The 20,699-nt window shown below is 35.6% G+C and overlaps 1 long non-coding RNA gene across 1 annotated transcript in view; it reads right to left on the bottom strand.

Moving 5' to 3' along the window:
- The window catches only part of LOC127559461 (uncharacterized), a 55,008-nt gene that overhangs the window by 20,104 nt on the left and 14,205 nt on the right, over positions 1-20,699 (bottom strand). Inside the window, exon 2 of the long non-coding RNA XR_007953134.1 lies at positions 14,214-14,275. This is a non-coding gene — a long non-coding RNA (uncharacterized LOC127559461). The remainder of the gene's footprint in view (positions 1-14,213; positions 14,276-20,699) is intronic.

Genomic DNA, 20,699 nt, shown 5'->3' with positions numbered 1-20,699 from the left:
TAAACAGACAAAAGGCCTTAACAATCCATTCTTTTAGTGGCTGTGGGGAAAAAAAAGTAACTGTCTTCAGGATTATGTGTCTGTGTTCACAGAATTCTAATTGGCCCATGATAAATTGCAAAAGAATATAAAGATATCAAGGGGAAATAAGTTCATTTTGAAGATGGAGTAATATGGAAATTGAACCAGATGATTAATGATGTTACTGATTTAGTCTCCACAGAACCTGATTGATCAGAGAAGAAAGTATGAAGTATCAAGGGGAGAGCGATATAATGAATCATTTGAGAATATTTTACTTGGGTTTCTGAAGAGATAAGCTTACTGAAAGGTATAAGAGGCTCTATAGCTTCAGAAATTCTTCTGAAGAGGAAGCTGCAGGTTATGGGGACTGAGGAGACAGAGATTGGACATGGCAAAGCAGAGTTAAAAATGATAAAGTCTTGGGATCCTTCTGGTGTAGAAGCAGAGAACAGACAACAACAGGGCATTATTATATTAAAGAGAGATATAGGGCCATCGACTTTACTTGATGAGCTACTTGCAACAAATGTGTGGTGCCTCATTCATGAAAATGAGAAAAAGATGTCATGGAGAGATGAACAAAGACAGAGACAAAAAATGGAAAAGGGGGAAGAAGAGAATTAAAAAGAGAATGGAAGTCAGAGAAAAGAGGAGGAGAAGGAGAAAGGGAGAGGGAAAGACAGAAAAAACTATATTGAAACCCTCTTAGGATTTAGGAGTAGTGTTGCCAGGTAAAAAGAAATTTACACCGTGTGTTCAAAAATTCCAGGAAAGGATGGCTAAGTCCCATGGGACAAAGATTGTTCTCAGCAATACTAGTAGACTGCATATGTTTGGATTGCAAGGTTTTATATTTAGCCAGAAGATGAGTATTATTCTAAGTACTGATCTCTAGAAAAGGAGATAGTCTTCAAAAATGAGGAAATTCAGAATGGTGGAGTTTTCTAGTATTATGCCAGTTTAATTTTACAATTGCTGAGGTATTAATAATAGATTCAAAGTGAGACTAAACTGCAACAAAAACCCAGAACCATCTTTTATGAAATTCCAGTAGTACTAGATTAGAAAAAAGAATTTAATGGATTGTTTGCAGATTTGGGGAGGACAAAGGGAAGAGAAAAGAAGGAAAATTTAGAATACAATTTTGCATAGGTGAATGTTGAAAACTGTCTTTGTGGAGAAACTAGATGGTGCAATTGATAGAGCACTGGCCCTTAAGTCAGAAGGACCTGGTTCAAATGTGATCTTAGACGCTTAACACTTAATAATAGCTGTGTGACCCTGGGGAAGTCAAAACCCCAATTGCCTCACCAAAATAAAAGAAAAATTGAAAAAAAAAACCCTTTCTTTGCATGTATTTGGAAAAATAAAATACTATTTAAAAAAAAGAAAAAGGATTTAAATAGAAGTTTATTGGTCTGAATTTGGTGATTAGGGAATTGGATCCTGGTTAGATAATTGGACAGTGGGTTTTAGGGCATAAATTAATTGTGGTGGAGTCACATTGTATGTTTGTGCATCAAAATACATATTGCTCTGTATAGAATGAACTCTCTACAACATTGACAAAAGATGGGCATCTGAACTCTCCTTTCAGATGTGAGGATGACTTGACAAGTTAGTTTTCCAAAGTTGGAAAGAGTTAAGTATCTTAAAGGGATGGAGAGAGAGCCATTCTGATAAATTTATAAAATAATTACATGTGAAGTCCAGGCTAGCTTTCTGGAGGTCTCTCTCAGAAGGGCCTTGATTTCAGCAGGATAGTCACCATGAGGATGGACAAGAATAGAATCCAAAGTCTTTATTGTCTCCTTCATAGTCTGTGTCTATCATAGTTTGACCCAGTCTCAGTCTGAGCCAGTATCCTCCAGCAGTCTGTCAGTCTCAACCAGTCTTTCTCTTCGTCTGACTTTGTCCCCAGGTTATATATCCTATTACAGTTACATCATTACAGTATACTGGGTATAAGCCAATCTAAATGATTATATTATATCATACTAGATATATGTGAACTAGAGAACCATTATCTCATCAATTCCACTGAGTTAACACCTTGTTTCAAGTATACTTCTTCAGAGTTATGACTCTTTACAATTACAGATCATAGATTTAGAATTGGAAAAGACCCTTAGGTCATCTTACCCAGTTCCTGATTTTGTAGATGAGGAAACTGAAGAGCAGAGAAGTTAAATAACTTGCTAAAGTTCACATAGATAGTAAAGTAGCACAGCCAGGATTGGATTTCAATTCCAAATCTAGTATATTATGCTGGATTTTTTCCATAAGAATAATCTTTTTTTAACTTTTTCTTTTTTATGACAATAGTTTTTTCATTTTTCAAAATAACGTGCAAAGAGAGTTTTCAACATTCACCATTGCAAAACCTTGTGTTTCAAATTTTTCTCCTTTCCTCCCCCTCACCCCTCCCCTAATTAGCAAGTAATCCAATACAGATTAAACATGTGCAATTCTTCTATACATATTTCCACATTCATCATGCTGTGCAAGAAAAATCAGATAAAGAGGGGTTGAGAAAGAAAAAAAACAACCAAATAAACAAAAAAGGTGAAAATAATATATTGTGATCCACATTACAGTGTGGATAGTGGAATGCAGATAGCTCTCTTCATCACAGATTTATTGGAACTGGCTTGAATCACTCCATTATTGAAGAGTCAAGTCCACATGATGACAATTTTCACATTTTTAACCCTAGACTAAATGAGAGAAGATAGAAGTGGGGTTGATTTCCAAATCTGGGAGCCATAGGGAATCGAGGCTGCTCTGTGTCCTTAAACAGAGATATGGCTCTATAGACGGTCCTTAGGCTAAAAGCTATTGAGACCCAGATGGGACTCCTGCAATATGTGAGGAAATCACTCATGGTCAGTCACTTGGGGGTGAAAGCAACTCAAGCTCAGAATGCCATCTGGTGGTTTATGCAGATAACAAACTCTAATTATTCTAAATACCTCTGAACCTTTCCATTTCCAGTGCCATTTAAAGGAGACGAGACTTTAGGGATCTTAACATTGTATTTGATTTTTATTATGACTTTACACCAAGCAGAATGATATAGTTGAAAGAGCTCTGGCCTGAAAGTTAGGACAGTTGGGTTTGAACCCTGGCCCTTCCTCTGACTAATTTTGTGATACTAGGCAAGTTAAGTCTCTTCCCTGGTGTCATATGATAGGGTTGGACAAGATCAGCAGTTCTCAAAGTATGATTTGGGGGTAGCTAAAACTCTTTCAAGGGATTGGTAAGGTCCTAACAATTTCATAAATGATTTCATATTAATATTAAGACAGTTAAATTCCCAATATGATAAATATCCATAGATATAATCCTTATAAACAAAAACTTTGGGGAGAGGGTATCCTTAATAATTTTCAAGAGTGTAAAGGAGTCCTGAGACTAAAAAGCTTGTGAACCACTAATTTAGAATCAGATGATCTCAAAGTTCTTTCTAGTGGTTAAGTTTATAATCCTATAATTACCTAAGTCTCTCAGGTTCCACCCAGATCTAGTATTTTATGCTTCTAAAACTTGAACTGGGCCACCAGGTGGCAGAACAGTTGCTAGACCTGAAGTTACATCTTCCTGAGTTCAAATCTGGCCTTAGACACTTAATAGCAGGATGACCCTGGGAAAGTCACTTAACCTTTTTCGCTTCAGTTTCTGCTTCTATAAAATGAGCTGGAAAAGAACCTAGGACAATTGAACAATGACAACTACCCCTTTCCATTTATAAAGCTCATTAAGGGTCCAAAGTATGCCTTTACGAAAGTAGAGCTGTCAATTTGCATCTCAAATGTGACTCTTTAAACATTAGTATGAGAAAGGAAGGAAAGAAGCATTTATGAAGCACCTTCTTATATGCCAGACATTTTACAAATGTATCATTTGATCCTTATAACAACCCTGGAAGTAGGTGTTATAATTATCCTCATTTTGCAGATGAGGAAACTGAGGTGAAATAGACTTTTCCAGGGTCACACGAGTGAGTGTCTGAGAGTCGATTGAGGCTCAATGCTCTACCTATTGCACCATCTAGCTATTGGGGTTTGGGGTGTTCCCCAAGATGAAGAATGAACATACCTTTCTCTCTTTAATGATGCAACAGCAAACTAATCGGTAAGAAGGTTAATATATATATATGTGTGTGTATATATTAATATATAATATATATATTTTTTTTGCAAAAGAATAAAAAGGCATCTTTACCTAAGGCTAAGGATAAAGCGGTCAGATGACAGGTTGTCCTGCAGCCAGTTGTCTTCAGCCCCACGTGGCTGCAGAAATGAAGTCAGCCCCTCCATAGCAGGCTCCTTGGGAAGCTTCTTTGCATTTTTTAGGTGACTCAGCCTTCTAGGGCTAGGACCCAGCCACACTATAGGACTGCAAAGTCCTCTGAAGGACACTGATGCTGGCCAGAGCTGGGCAATGAGAAAAGACAGCTGACAGTCAGCAAAATTTCAAGGTATATGGTTGTGGAAGAGATTATAAAAGAAGATATTTTCAAGCTCATACTTGATTTCAAATAAAAATCTCCACTTAGAAATGCAGAGTTCTGGGGGAGCAAAGGAGAAAAATGTTTGCAAAACCATCTTTAAAGGGCTAGTTAATTACGGGCTATTTATAATGATGATGATGCTCAAGGTGATTTCTAGAGCCAAAGAGTCAATGCCAATTCTGCCTGAATACAACTTCAGAAGAGAAAAAAAAGCATGGGAAGGAAAAGAAGGAAGGAAGAGAGGGAGAGAGGGAGGGAGGGAGAAAGGGACCAAGAGAAGGAAGGGAAAAAAGGAGGGAGGAAGGAAAGAAGGAAGGAAAGAAGCCAAAAAAAAAAAAAAAAAAAAAAAAAAGGAAGAAGCAAGCAAGAAAGGAGGAAGGAAGGAAACAAAAATTAATTAAGTGCCTGCCATGTACCAGGTACTGTGCCAAGTACTTTATGAATACTGTCTCATTAAACCTCACAATCCTGGAAAGTAGATATTATTATCCCCATCTTACAGATCAGGAAATGGAAGCAGATAAATATGAAGTAACTTGTGCCTGTCACATAGGTTGTATATGCCTGAGGCTGAATTTGGACTCAGGCATTTTTAACTGCTTATTCTTACTTTATCTGCCTCTAGGCAGGCAGTGGACAGAGTTGGCTCAGTAGTCAAAAAGACTTCAAAGCAGATGGATGATATATGTGAATTCAAATCTGGTCTTAGACACAACTAGCTTCATGACCTCAGACAACTCAATGTCTCTGTCCTCATTTCCTCATTTGTAAAATAGGACTAATTATTAGAACCTATTTCTCCAGGTTCTCAATATATGTAAAGTGCTTTTCAAACCTTGCAGTCTTATACTGTATAACTGCTTGTTGTTTTTATTCTTGTTGTAGTATTACTAGGGTTCATGTTTCACCTCTGACCCATACTGGCTATGTGACCCTGGGCATATCATTTACCCCTTATGCTTTAGATAACCAAGACTGATAGATACTGCATTGGTAGAGGGAGTTTCCTCACCTTAGAATATCCTATAACTAATAAATCGCAGATCTGGTTCCTATTCTTATCGTTCTGTGTCTATATAGCTTCTAAAAGTCTTCTCTAGATATCATCCAAAGATAGTGTGAAAAAAAATGGAACTGCTACTTCAGCTTTCTTTTCATCCCATTCTAGAGTTCCCACAAATTACAGGGTTCAGTGAGGATTATTTTGGACATAGGTCAACCTGTCATAGCTTGTGCTCCCCTAAGGTGAAACCAGAAACTTCTAATTGGAAATAAGTAGCTTCAAATATGATTCATTCTCATACCACAGGATGAAATCTGAGACTTATAATGTCAACTCAAGCTTTGATACTCAGTTATTACCACTCTAACAAAGAAGACCACATCATCAATTGATGAAAGCATTTACTTAGAACAGAAAAGGAAATGAAATAAATCTTAAGTAAATTCTCAGTAGCCAATATTAAATGTATTTGAGCATACTTTCTTGCCCTCTTCTTCCTCAGCATCATCCAGGGATGAAGTTCACCTTTATCTAGGTTTTTAGTTAAAAAGTGGGAAAATGCCTTGGTAATTGTGGGACCCACTACTTAGAGCTCTTGAATGTTACTCTGCCTATGATATAGCAGGGTCCCTGCTTCACTTCCTAACTATCAGCAGCCTGTTCAAAAGTCAGTGTCTACATTCCAGTTAAACTGGAGTCTAAGAAAATTAGACATTTGTGCAGAAGTTAGGGGTCAGCTGTGATTAAACAAGCATATGTTTATAGAGGTTAAAGGGAGCTTGATTTATTCACTTTCCCTAGAAATGTTTGTAAATCAATTTTTTAGGAGTCCTGAGCAATAGAAGGTCCAAGATGTGAGAGTTGGGCTTTTAGGGTATTGACTAGTGAATCATTAAAACAGAACATGTTGTTGGGGCATGCAAGTATTATAAGTAAAGGATTGAGAAAGCAAGGAGGAAGGTCAAGAGAAAAATGGAAAATCAGAGAATGAATTAAGAAGTAGAAGAGGGGTATAGCAGTCCCTTTAATTACTCCCTGTATCATTTTGTAATCATATTCAAACAGCTAAGTTTGGAAAAAATAGGGAAAGAAGTAGTTCCTACAAAATTCCTTTTATGCCACAGATATGATGCTGATACTTAAACCAGGCCAGGTCAAAACAGAGAAGGAAAATTCTAGATGAATTTTCCTAATGAATGTTGATGCGAAAATCTTAAATAAAATATTAGTAAAGAGATTACAATAACTTGTCACTGGGATAATATACTATGCCCAAGTAGGATATATCGGGAATGCAGGACTGGTTTAATATTAGGAAAAGTATTAGCTTAATTGACTATATCAATAACCAAACTCAAATCATATTATATTAATAGATACATAAAAGAAACACTCTCTCTGTTAAAAACACTAGAGAGCATAGGAATAAATGGAATTTTCCTTAAAATGATAAGTAGCATCTATCTAAAACCATCAGCAAGCATTTCTTGTAATAGGAATAAACAAGAACCATTCCTAATAAGATCAGAGGTGAAACAAGGTTGTCTGCTATTACCATTACTATTCAATATTGTATTAGAAATGTTAGCTTTAGCAATAAGGAAAGAAAAAGAAATGAAAGGAATTAAGAGTAGGTAATGAGGAAATTAAATTATCCTCTTTGTAGATGACATGACAGTATACTGAAAGAATCCTAGAGAATCAACTAAAAAACCACTAGAAACAATGAATAACTTCAGCAAAGTTGCAAGATACAAAATAAATCCATATTAATCATTGGCATTTCTATATGTTACCAACAAAGTCCAGCAGCAAGAGATACAGAGAAATTCCATTTAAAATAGTTGTAAATAATGTAAAATATTTGAAAGTTTATCTTCCAAGACAAAGCCAGGAACTTTATGAACACAAAACATTTTCCACACAAATAAAGTTAGATCTAAACAATTATCAAGTCTCATGGGTAGGCCGAGCAAATACAATAAAAATGACAATTCTACCTAAATTAATCTACTTATTCAATGCCATGACCACCAAACTGCCAAAAAATTATAGAGTTAGGAAAAAATATTTAAAAATTCATCTGGAAGAACAAAAGGTTGAGAATTTGAAGGGGTTCATGATTTAGACATAAAGGCTGATACTATAAGCAAATTAGGAGAACAAGGGATAGTCAGTCTCTCTCTCTCTCTCTCTCTCTCTCTCTCTCTCTCTCTCTCACACACACACACACACACACACACACACACACACACTCAAAGCAAAAAATGTAAAAAGAACTTGATTATAGAAAGTTACTATGGTGATCATAGTGTGGGAGGATCAAGGCACAAACTTAGAAGAGGACAATTGTATCAAAATGGCTACATGTAAAACCTCTCTCTGGCTCTCCCTGGCTCTGGCTCTGGCTCTGGCTGTGTGTGTGTGTGTATATAATTTAGTCTTGGGCCTAAAGAGAATTTCTTGAAGAGTTTAAGAAGAATTTTGAAAAGTAAATTAGAAAAGAAGAAAAATTGGGAAAATAAATGAAAGTAATGCAAGAGAGACAGTAGCATGGAAAAAGATATATAAAAATTTACCAAGGAAAATAACTCTCTAAAAATAGAACTGGCCAAATGTAAAAAAGAAGTACAGAAACTCATTAAAGAAAATAATTCCTTAAAAATTAGAATCAAAGAAGAGGAAACTATTAACTATGAGACATCAAGATACAATAAAACAAAATCAAATTTTTAAAAATAGAAGCAAATGTGAAATTTCTCATCAGAAAAACATGAAAAGACATAGAAAATAGACCCCAGAGAGATAATATAAGAATTATTAGACTTCTTGAAAACCATGATCAAAATTAAAATCTGGACAACATCTTTCAAGAAATTTTCAAAGAAAACTGTCCTGATATTAAAACCAGAGGGCAAAATAGAAATTGAAAAAAATCTGCCAATCACTACCTGAAAGAGATCCCAAAATGAAAACTTCTAGGAATATCATAACCAAATTCCAGAACTCACAGATCAAAGAGAAAATATTGCAAAAAGCCCAAAAGAAACAATCCAAATATCATGAACCTGTAGTCAAGATTACACAGGACTTGGCAACTTCCATGTTATAGAACTGGAGGGATTGAAATATGATATACCGGAAGACAACAGAGTTAGAATTGTAACCAAGAATCACTTATCTAGCAAAATTGATTATAACTTTTTTGGGGGGCGGGGTGTGGCTATTTAATGAAACAGAGAACTTTCAAGCATTTCTAATAAAAAAAATTGTAAAAAAAATTTGTGACCTCCAATTAACCTCCAAATACAAGACTCAAGGGAAACATAAAAAGGCAAAAAAAAGAAATAAGAGAAAAAATAAGAAATTTTTGTGTTTATATTTCTATATGATAAAATATTTGTTACTCAATTTTATTACTATAAAGTGCAATTAGAAATAGACAGAGGATGTGGACATAAGGTAACTTGAATGGAATGATATTCTCCTCTCCCCAAATACTCCCAACAAAATAAAATGTCAAAAAAGAAAATAACACTAGAAGTGGAAGGGGGGGGGAGGAGTTTGAATGGGGGTAAATTATCCAACATAAAACAGACATGAGAGAACTATTATAATATGAAGGAGAAGGTGGGGGTAGGATGTGTGACAGGAAAAGCTTAAATCTTACTTTCATCAAAATTGACTCAAAGAGGAAATAGCTATACATTCATTTGGATTTAGGATTTACTTATAAGGAAGTAAAAAAGGAATGGGGCTAATAGAATAGAGGGCAGGGCTGATAAAAGGGAGGGTATACTAGGAAAGGCACTGATTAGTAGTAAAATATTTTTGAGGAGGGAAAGAGTGAGAAATCAAAGAAGGGGTAATAAGCAAAAGAGAGCATGAAGAGAAATACATAGTTATAACTATAAATGTGAATGGAATGAACTCATCCGTAAAATGGAAGCAGATAGCAGAACAGATTAAAAACCAGAAGCTTACAATATGTTGTTTACAAGAAGACATTTGAAGCACATAGATATTTGTAGGATAAAAGGCTGGAACAGAGTTTATTATGCTTCAGCTGAAGCAAAGAAAGCAGAGGTAGCAATCATGGTTTCAAACAAAGCAAAAGCAAAAATAGATCTAATTAGAAGAGATAAAGAGGGAAAATTTTATCTTGCTGAAAGGTACCATAGACAATGAAGTCACATCAATACTAAACATATATGCATCCAATAATATAACATCTAAATTTCTGAAGAAACGACAGATTTCAGGAGGAAATAGACAATAAAACTATACTAGTGCAGGGCCTCAACTTTCCCCTCTCAGAACTAGATAAATTTAACAAAAAAATAAAGAGGTGAAGAAAATTCTGGTTAAATTAGATATGATAGCTGTTTACAGAAAATTGAAGAGTAATAGAAAGGATTATATCTTTTTCTCATCAGCATGTGACACCTACACGAAAACTGACCACATATTCAGACGTAAAAATCTCACAACCAAATGCAGAAAAGCAAAAATAGTAAACACATCCTTTTCAGATCAAAATACAATAAAAAATATTAACTAATACAATCCTAAAAAACAAGTTGAGTATAAACCAATCATTATATCACTAGGAAACCATTATTTGTTGTAGGATTAAATCAATGCTAAACTAGATTGTCTCCTTAATTCCACTTAGTACCTTGTTTCAAGTTCTGACCCATAACATCTCCTTGTAGGTTTAAGTCAATCATACTGAACCATGCTAAATTAGTTAACTATTGTCTCTATCAATTCCACTGACTTAGTATCTTGTAAGACTCCTTTGTTTCAAGTTCAGAGTTCTGGTCCATAACACGAGGCACTGTGTTAAGCACTGTACATGACAAGATAAATTCTTTTTAAATCTTTAAGACTAGCAATACTTTGTATTCAGAACCAGGAGAACATTGTACACAGTAATAGCAATATTGGACAATGAAGAATTGTGAATGACTTAGTTATTCTCAGTAAGGGTCATCCAAGACAATTCCAAAGGATTAATGATGAAGCATACTATCCCTCCTCCAGAAAAAGAACTGATATTGATTGCATACAGACTGAATTGCTATTTTTCACTTTCTTTTTTCCATTTTTTCTTTTATTTGAGTTTTCTTATACAAAATGACTAATATGAAAATGTTTTACATAATTGCACATATATAACATAGCTGATTGCTTACCATCTGGGGAGGGAAGAGAGGAAGGAAAGAAAGATACAATAGGGAACTCAAAACTTTAAATAAAAATGTAGGAGGAAAAATGACAAAAATATCCATAAATCCTTTAAACTAGAGACCCACTGTCATGAATATATCATCATCAAAAGAAGGGGTAAGTTTAGGACTGAGAGTAATGGAAAATGGGAAGAGGATGAGTAAAAGAAGCCAGAAGTCAATGATAGACTTTTTCAGGTTGTTAGTGTTAAACAAGATTCATCTTTGCTTCAGATGTATAACCTCCATTCATCCATTTGATCCAGCCAGCTCATTCAATTCATCCATTTAATTTATTCAACAAACATCTGTTTAGTGTCTGCTAAAAAGAGAACAGAAGACTCTGCCTTCAAAGAGTTTGCATTCTCTTGGGAGGAAACAAGAGGTATTGAGGTAAGTAAAATAACAAATAAACAGGCTATCCTCTGAATCTTAAAGCATAAAGCTGTACTTTTGGGATACTCTGTATATAAAATTAACATAAAGGCCAATTGGGTCCTCCTCCACCTAAATTGAGGAAATAAGAAAAAGTCTAGAGTAGAATGGTAGAGTGTAGCACTTGAGTTGACAATTATAGCTTGCACTTATGTATTACTTTAAGGTTTACAACATACTTTACACATATTAAGTCCTTTGATTCTGTGAAGTAGATGCTGTTGTTGTTGTTTAGTTGATTATTCATATGGACACTTTGGGATTTTCATAGTAGAGATACTGGAATGGTTTGCCATTTCCTCTCCAGTTCATTTTACAGATGAGGAAACTGAGGCAAACAGGATTAGGTGACTTGTCCAATTCATTCTATCTTTGAGCTAGATGACTATGCTTATTAAAAATCCCAGAAGTGTCATCTCAACTAATCTGAAAGCTCATTTAACTCTTTTTCAGAAATGACTTTTTGCATAGTCCTATGATAATCTCTAGTCTCAAATGGCTCTCAGCAGAATTTGTTGATGGATCTAATAATGGTTTTGCCTCCTTATTTCACATTACACCTTACATCAAACTTTCTATTTCAAACAAACCAGATTTCTGGTCAATTCCTGAAATTTGACATTCTACCTCAAACTTCTCCCATACTCTTTCTTCATCTTTACCTCTTAGAATCCTTATTTTTTCCTTCAGGAAGTTTTTTCATGATTCCCCTGGTTTTTATTGCTATTGCCTACCTTAAATTACATGAAATGCATTTATCTGTCTTATGTATCACAATACCCAGTAGAGTTTAAGCTCTCTTATTGGGCTCTGGTTGGGGAATGGCAATAGGTAGTCACATTGCTGCCAGGACATAAAGTGCTGAAATTAATTTAGGGGAGAGGAATAATACCGGCACTGCTTCTTTAGGGGCTGGCTACTGAGATCTCTCAACTCGTTCCATGATAGGGTAAATGAAGCTGGATATGGTAAGAGATCTCTACCATATCCAGATACTAAGCCTGGGGAGAAGTACCAGTCCTCTTAGGGATCAATTCTCATCCGATTTCGAGGAGGACCTGTCCTCCTGTTGCCTTCATGGAATAGGCTATACATCGGTAGGTTATGCTAACACAAGCCGCCCCTCACTGCCACAAAAACTCTTAACTCCATTCATTGTTTCCTTTGTTCTTAATATATATATACACACACATACATATATACATCTATATATGTATATACGTATATATGTAATCCTGAAGACTGGACTATAAATACCAGCAACCTCACAATGTTACTTGCTGCTTAGATATGCTGCTGCTTATAACACCAACATGGCCCAAAGGCCAATGTCCTCTATCAGTACAAATGGTTCCAACCCCCTTCATACCCCCATCATTTGGCTGAATTAAACCTCAGATAATGTGGAAGCTCATTTTCTCTAATATTTAAGATTATTAGTATAAACTAACATCTTTAGTTTTTTTTATCATCATGAATCCTTTTTAATTTCTCACTGACCTTTATGCATTAATAGACTAAAGAGTTTAAAAATGACAGATGTGAACTGAAACAACAATGAACTGAGGGTTTACTTATAGCCTGAGAAAAAGAAAGTGTGGGTTGAACTAACATGATTTGATGGAGCGGGATATTTGTTTACCAACTTACATCTCAATAACAAATCACTAGGGATCTAAGTATCCTCACATGTGAGAGATGGAAATATCATGCAATTGCCTGATGCAATTAACTCTCTTTTTTGGGGTAAGTCCATGAAAATAGTTCAATAAATGAGCTGCAATAAATTTGCCTGATTTAACAGTTATAAATTCATGTATTATATTACATTGTAAGGTTCTTGACTTTCCCATGTAATTAAATAGATCATCATGTCAAGAATTATTGGCAGTTTTTAAAATCTTTTTGCAGGAGTGTTTGGAGGAAATTGGCAAATGTCTAGGGAATGTAATATTTATTGGTTCAGCTGTGTCCCTAGCAATATGATGGGCATATCTACTGGAGGCTGAAACTTAAATGTGCCTTTCATGACAGCTTAATAGAATTGTTAACAGAAAATGTTCACTATGTTGTAAATGGGGGGGGGGATACAAGAAAAAGATGAAACAGTTTTAAAGCAAAAATTTCTCTCTTATTTGATCATTTGTGAATTTCCAATTTAAGACAACAGACATTAAAATTAAGTATCTAAGAGCCCTGAATTTCGGGTCAGAGGACCTGGTTTGGCTCACAAATAGGTCATTTTCTAGCTGTTTGGACACATCTTGGACACATCTCGACCTCTTCAATGTAAAATGAGAGATTTGTACTAAATAACTACTAAGACATGATCCCTCTCCATGAAAGATGCTCTGCAATGTATCAGGATAAAGAAGCAAGAAAATCCCTGCCTTCAAGAAGCTTATGATCTAATAAGGGAGAAATATGCTTTGTGACATGTGCATATATAAATATAATAAAGGGCATGCTATATTTTAAAAAAATAATAGGACAGAACTGGAAACTTAGCTCCTTCTGACCATGAAAAAATAGTCCTAGAGACCATTTTTCTTTTGGGTCACGCTTACTGAATCTATCTCAGTGATGTGTTCATTGGCTATTTAGATTGCTTCAACCTAACTGAAAGATTTGGTTTGCTTCCTCTAACCTGTTTTGCTGGTATAGTGAATCCTAGAGATCTGTGTGATCAAAGGCACATTACTGAAACTTTCTCAGCCTCAATTTCTCATCTACAAAATAGGGATATGATACTGGAAACACAAAGATGTGAAAATCAACTGAGGTATTGGGCATGTTGAGAAACCTGTAATTCTAGCTGTAAGAGATGCTGGATCTTGTGGGTCTCTTGAGCTCTGGAATTCTGAGCGGCAATGAGCTATGACTGGGTATTTTCATTAAGTCTGGCATCAATATGGTGGAATTTCCCACTTCAGGATTGGAGGACCAAAATTTTTCTCTAAAGAGGGTTGAACAGGCCCAGGGCTGAAAAGGAGCTGGTCAAAGTTACCTGTACTGATCACTAGTGGGATCAGGCTCATGCACTTCCAGACTGAGTGAGGGAGATCCAATCTTTAAGAAAAAAAAAATTAAAGAATCAAATGAGATTATGTTTGCAAAGTGCTTTACAAAATGTTTAGGTAAATTCAAACTGTTATTAGTAGTAGTAGTAGTAATAGGCATTTAGCCTTTGTGTAGGGGACTTTATGTTTTTGCAGAAGAAGCTCTAAGCAAAACTTTCTCGATCTGTTGCTTTAAATAGCTGCAATAATAGAGATCACTCACAGTCCCAATTCAGGACATAAAAATAGGAAGGTCATTGGAAAGGGGCATAAAGAAGGGTGACTAGTATCTTAATAAATCTATAGTTTCCAATAATGTATTGAAAAACACCAGCTCTTTGATCAATGCTGGGACAAGTGATGAATTCAGAGTTTAAAGGTGAAGTACACCTTCTTTTGGGGAGAAAAGTAGTGGATTACAGGGGCAGAATATAAGCCATCCATTGTTGGACATGGTCAAATGGGTTTAATTTGTTTTGCTTAATTTTACTATTTTGTTAAATAGTAGGTTCTGGTCACTGGAGTGCCATCCCTAGGAAGTGATAACAACATTTAAAAACAGCACCAATATGACAAAAAGAGGAATAGTAAGCTTGTACTTTAATGCAGGGCAGGAAGGGGGGGAACATCTAGCCCTTAAATTATTTAATGGGTGAAATCATTTGCTGAGGCAACTGCAAGTGATGATGAGCTGAAAACTAGATACAACAGCTTCTTACTGCTTGAGTTCTATAACTTGACAATTTTGAATGGCCCACCAATGATGTTATAAATATCCCAATGGCCCTTGGCAGAAAAAAGTTTCCCTCCCTTGCTTTAATGTTTGCAAAGCACTTTATACATGTTGGTTCATTTAATCCTTACAACAACCCTTTGAGGTAGATACTATCAATATTCTAATTTTACAGAAGAGGAAACTGAGTTAAATTCAGTGAGGTTAATTCAGTTGCCATGGGTCAACTCAGCCATGAAGCATTGAGGCAGGCTTTGAATTCAGGTCTTCCTAATTACAGGAAAACTTGCTTTCTACTTGTATCAGCTAGCTGCCTTGTAAAAAGATGAATGAGGTCTCTATTGCTCCAAATCTTCAAGTGAAGGAAAAGTGGCCACTTTCAGAGAATATTTTAGGAGGGGATATTACTCAGATCCTGGTTGATTTGGAGGAACTCTGAAGTTCCTTTCAATTCAGAGTAAGTATTGAGGAGGGGGGACTAGAATTATGCCATATGAGTATTCAGAATCTGAGATGATTTAAAAAAGAAATTAGGAGTGGAAAAAAGATTGTACTGGGAGAAGAGAAAAGGAGTGGTAAATTGGGTTAATCATGCCATGTGAAGAGGCGAAAAATAATATTAATCTGAGAGAAGGTAAGAACATAGGATTAAGAGAGCTGAAAAGGATTTTACAACTATAGGAGTCAAACTTCCTTGTTTTGTGGATAAGATGATTGAGACCTGTGGTTGGTAATGTGACCTGTCCAAGGTAAGAAACAGAATTAGGATTCAAATCATCCCTCTAACTCCTAATCCTGAGTCTTGTTCTCTGAATTCTATTGTTCCCTTGTGTCTTCAAGAATTTGAAAGACTTTTATGAAAGACAAATTATACTTATTGCAGATGGCCACCTAACAGGACCAGAAGGAATGGGTAGATGATGAAAAGAAGGCAAGTTTAGGTTTGATAAAAGAAAAACTTCCTAACAACTAAAGGCATCTCAAAGTGGAAAGAGCTGTCCAGTGGGAGGAGTTCCTATATTTTGAGGTCTCTTGGATAACAGTTGCTAGGAATGTAGAAGTTCCTGGTTGAGTTAGACAACCTTTAAAAAAGCAGGATGGTGATACGGACGGAGAGCTGGAATTATGGAGTCAGAGAAACTGAATTCTGGACAAGTCACTTAATCTCTTTACTCTTCATTTTATTCTTTGGCAAAATCGGGGAAGGGGAAGTGGTCAGAGATTTAGAGTAAAAGAGAACTCCAGGGTTATCTAGTCCTGGGGCAATGAGGCAGCCTAGTGGATAGCATAAGTGATCTGGAGTCTAGAGTCTTGAGTTCAAATGTGATATCAGCTGAGTGGCCCAGGCAAGCCACTTAAACTTTGCTTGTCTCAGTGTTTTCAAGTATAAGAGATGATAATAGTCAAATAACCTATTGTGTTGATCAAATGAGATAATATTTATAAAGAACTTAGCATGTTACACAAATTTTATTTCTTGAGTTCAAGAGACTTGTCCAAAGTGACACAGAAATGAATGAGGAAGTCAGGATTTAAATTCATATGAAGTTCATATTTCACTTCACTCCCCTATCTCTCATGATGACCCTTCCAGGTCAAAAATCTATAATCTTTTGACACCTTTCAGCTACTTCTATCATTCTATGGATTCCAGTCTTCCCTCCCCCACCCTTAAGGTTCTATTGGAGTTGCAAGAGCTAGACTATGGGTGGTTCAAACTAGTGCATATCAATTCAAAACAGTTTGAGGAACACCTCCTAATCTGGTCAGATCAGCTGGTGTGTCATGATATACAGTACTCCTGAATTCCTCCTGTTGGCCATGCGCAGAACTAGTAAATTGAACCGGCTTAAACTTCAGGTCAAGTCTAATTCTGCTCTGTCTCTGGCTCAAATCTAATGCTGAGCTGGGTCTCAGCACAGCAAACCTGAGCATAGTCCAAAATATAGGCAGTTGCAGCCAGTTAAGTAGTATACTTTCCCTTCTGTCCTCTAAAAGTTTCGGATACTCTTCTTTCGATTGTCAAGTTTTCAGGGAAGGTTTTTTGAGGGTCCATTTTGAGGATAGGTTGCTGTTATTTTTTTCCCCTTTAGGAAAGTTTTGTATTTTCTCAAGATAGCGCATGCGCTCACTGTCACACACACCTTGCCTTGCCATTAGAATTTCTGAGAGCTTCCAGGGTGAAATCGGATCTGGTTCTTTAACCCCATAATCTAACTGATAGAAGGTAATCAAATACTGGGCTTTACCATGTGATCGCACCGAATTCTCCTGTCTTCTCACCTGGGGATAACAGGTTTGTGCCATCTAAAAGGATGAAAAGGTAACTCAGAATATGTGGGGTCCTTATAGCCCAGGTGGATACCCTTATGAAGAAGAGGAAGTATGGGCCCCACAAATTGGAGGTTAGTGGAATTTTGACATTCATTTGGGACCAGGTTGTTTCATGAAATTACTTAGAGATCCATGTATAGAGATCCATTTATAGATTTCAGTGGGTCTAACGCTTCATACTCTTTCAGTTATGAGATTTATAGGATAAGAACTGTGCGGATAAACTTGTGGGGGTTCTTCTTTAACAGCCAGTGGAATTTTTAGTGATGATAATTGTGTTATCATTCAAACGTGCCTTTGTGATAACAAGATTATCCCTTTGGATTCAGAACCAGTAATAATTTTCAATGGATCAATCATAAAGAATGTTGATTTTATGTCTTCTGTTATTATTAGATCATCAATTGTGTTGTGTAGAGAGAAGATGAGTGAGAGGGTACTTTTGTGGACTAGTGATTTTTTTTCCTCTTATAAATAGACTGATATGTTATTTTTGTTCCATATAATTAGTAGAACTTTATAGATGTTTTCATTTTTCCCTTCTTAAAAGTAATGGTGGTAGATGACTGGTAGCTGTTATTTTTTTTCCTCAGTGGTATAAATGTCAAAAAGAAGAATTTTCTAAAGAGTCAAAGAAATCCTATGGTCCATGCTTTAGTGTAATGTCACATCTAAAGGACATAAACAAAATTCTATAGGGGGTCCCTTTCTGGTTAATGTTCTGCAGAAACATTTGACCAAATGTCCTAGAAGGATATTTTAATTTCTCAGGCTTCCAAATACTACAAATGATATTTTTGTGGAAGTTATGTTTATGTTATAGATAAACCTAGAATTTGTTATCTAGATCTTTTGGTTTAGCTGTCATTTCCGGAAGTCAAATGATCTGGCTTCAAATTCTAGTTTTACTACTCATCCCAAACTACTTACTTTCCTTATCTAAAAAATGGTACCGTTGCAATAAATGATCTCTGGAATAATGGTCAGTTCTAAATTCTATGATATCATAATATGAATTGGGAAGAAGAAAATCACTTATGATTACAAGGAGAAATAGGAAGAAAATGGGAGCTAATGTCAGAACCATAACTAGATGTTCTGACAACTATGGAAAAACTATGTCCAAGCATAGGGAGGAGACCTCACAAAGATGAATTGTGGAAGGACTGAAAAGCTGATACTTGGTAGGGCCATTACTCAAGGAAAGAGCAGAATAGGGTCAGGTTGGAGCAAAATTCATTTGGGTTGTAGAAAAGTCTTGAAGTTTCACTTCCAGTATAAGATAGATCTTATCTCCATTGTACCATCAGTACTATTGTACCATTTAGCTTCCACTGAGCTTTTAGTAGTGAGACAGTGAGGTGAGAATGGATAATTTGTCCCCTAAAAGGTCTGACCTGCACTCAAGACAATGCAGTTGTAGGGATCACTTTGTTGGATAGAGGCACAGTAATTGTTTCCTTCAATTCCAAGATTTGGGAAGAATGTGCACCATGTATGGCAATGGGCAGCTAAGTCATTGGGGGTCTGAGAAAGAGTCTTATGATCTGGAATGGAAGTCTAGAAGTAGGTGAAGGAGCAAGAACATTTATTTTGATGGAGTGAATCAGGAAGAAGATGCAGAACTAACAAAAAACTTTGAGGTGCAGGGACAATGGACCTAAAGTCCACCAGGAAAGAAAGCATGTCCTTCTAAATTTTGGTGCTTTGAAATTTCTTCCTTGGTCACCAAATTATAATATATATATATATTTATATATATATATATAATTATATAATATTATTTGGAAAAATAATGAATTAGGAAAGAAGTAGAGTCGGCAGCTTTGTATGCTTTCTTCCATGAAGCCATGATGTTGAAAAAGGTTTAAATTACTCATGAGTCTGTCTGTTCTTACAATTTGGTAGCAAGGATGATGTGTGTACAAAAAGAAATGCTGCTTTCCAGATCAAGATGTCAAGAGTCTAATTGGACCATTTAAGTGAAAAACCTTTAAGGAATTCCTCTGAGGAAATTGAACTAGGATTCTCAGAGACATATTTGATCTTTATCCCACTCTTTTTCCACAAAGAGGCATCAATTGTCTTAATTTTGTAATTAGCCATAGCTTTAGAGACAGAAAGAATTGAATTGTACTAATTAACCACAAAATAATTTGGTTTTATTAACTTCTTTGTTGCATAATTTTCTTATTCTCTTACCAAAAGCTAAGAGAAATTTGTCCAAATATAAAGAAACTCAGAAATGTGGATTGACTGTTTCATTATTTTAAAAAATCAATTCTAATCTTCTTTTGCTTCTCATTACATCTTTCTCAACCTATCTGCAAAAATAGATAATGGCCTTGGGTGACTTGAAAGATAACAAATCTGGCTCCCATCTAAGTGGGGAAAATTGTAATAATAATAATGATAGTTAACACTTAATGTTTTAAGGCTTGCAAGCATTTTTCATGTTATGTCATTTAAACTTCCCAATAACCTTGTGCAAATATTATCTTTGTTTTTACAGATTAACAGGCTTATGCTGAAAGTGGTTAAGTGACTTGTCCAGGGTCAAACAGCTAATAAGTATCTAAGGCAGGATTTAAACTCAGATTTTCCTGATGAGTTCAGAAATCCATTCACAGTGTCACCTACCCACCAAGTACTTAAGTATCTTTTTCTGTTCCTCATAGATAAAAATCTTAGTCCTTTCTCTTCTCTTTCTATTTTAACCTCATCCTACACATGCAGACATTTCAATCATTTGCATTATATACTAACCAAGGAATAGTAGAAAGAACATTGAATTAGGAAATGAGATCTGAATTTTATCTCTATCTCTGTCACTAATCAAAGAAGTTAACATATGATGAAATGCTTTGCAAACCTTAAAGCACTATGTAAGTGCTATTATTATTGGTATAACACTGCTATTACAATTATCTGTGTGACTATGAATAAATTAATTTGCTCATCTGTAAAGAAGTTAGACTATCATTACAAATTTAGAGCTAAAAGGGATATCAGAGGTGATAGATTAGGTACAGATAGACATATATTTTTTTGACATGGCCAATGATTATGCTTGATTATGCATGTTTTCCTTTTTTATTTCGATGGGGAAGGGGAAAAATGGGAGGGAGAAAAATATTTTTGTTAATTGTACATCTTTTTAAAAAAAGAAGGGACCTTCAGGAGCCACCATGTCTCCAATTTTCTCTTTTCACATTGAAGAAACTGAAGCCTATGAATACTAAGTGGCTTGCTCAAGGTCACATATAAAGTCATTAAGTGAATTCGTCCAAGGAGAGAAACATAATGATAATCAAAAGTAGGTTCAAACCCATGTTCTTTCCACTGTATTCTGTTGTTACTTTAAAGT

The sequence above is a fragment of the Antechinus flavipes genome, chromosome 4 (genome assembly GCF_016432865.1).
Source record: "Antechinus flavipes isolate AdamAnt ecotype Samford, QLD, Australia chromosome 4, AdamAnt_v2, whole genome shotgun sequence".
NCBI classification, from domain to species: Eukaryota; Metazoa; Chordata; class Mammalia; order Dasyuromorphia; family Dasyuridae; genus Antechinus; species Antechinus flavipes.
Note: the sequence above shows the minus strand (reverse complement) of the source record. Positions and strands in the feature narration are given on the sequence as shown.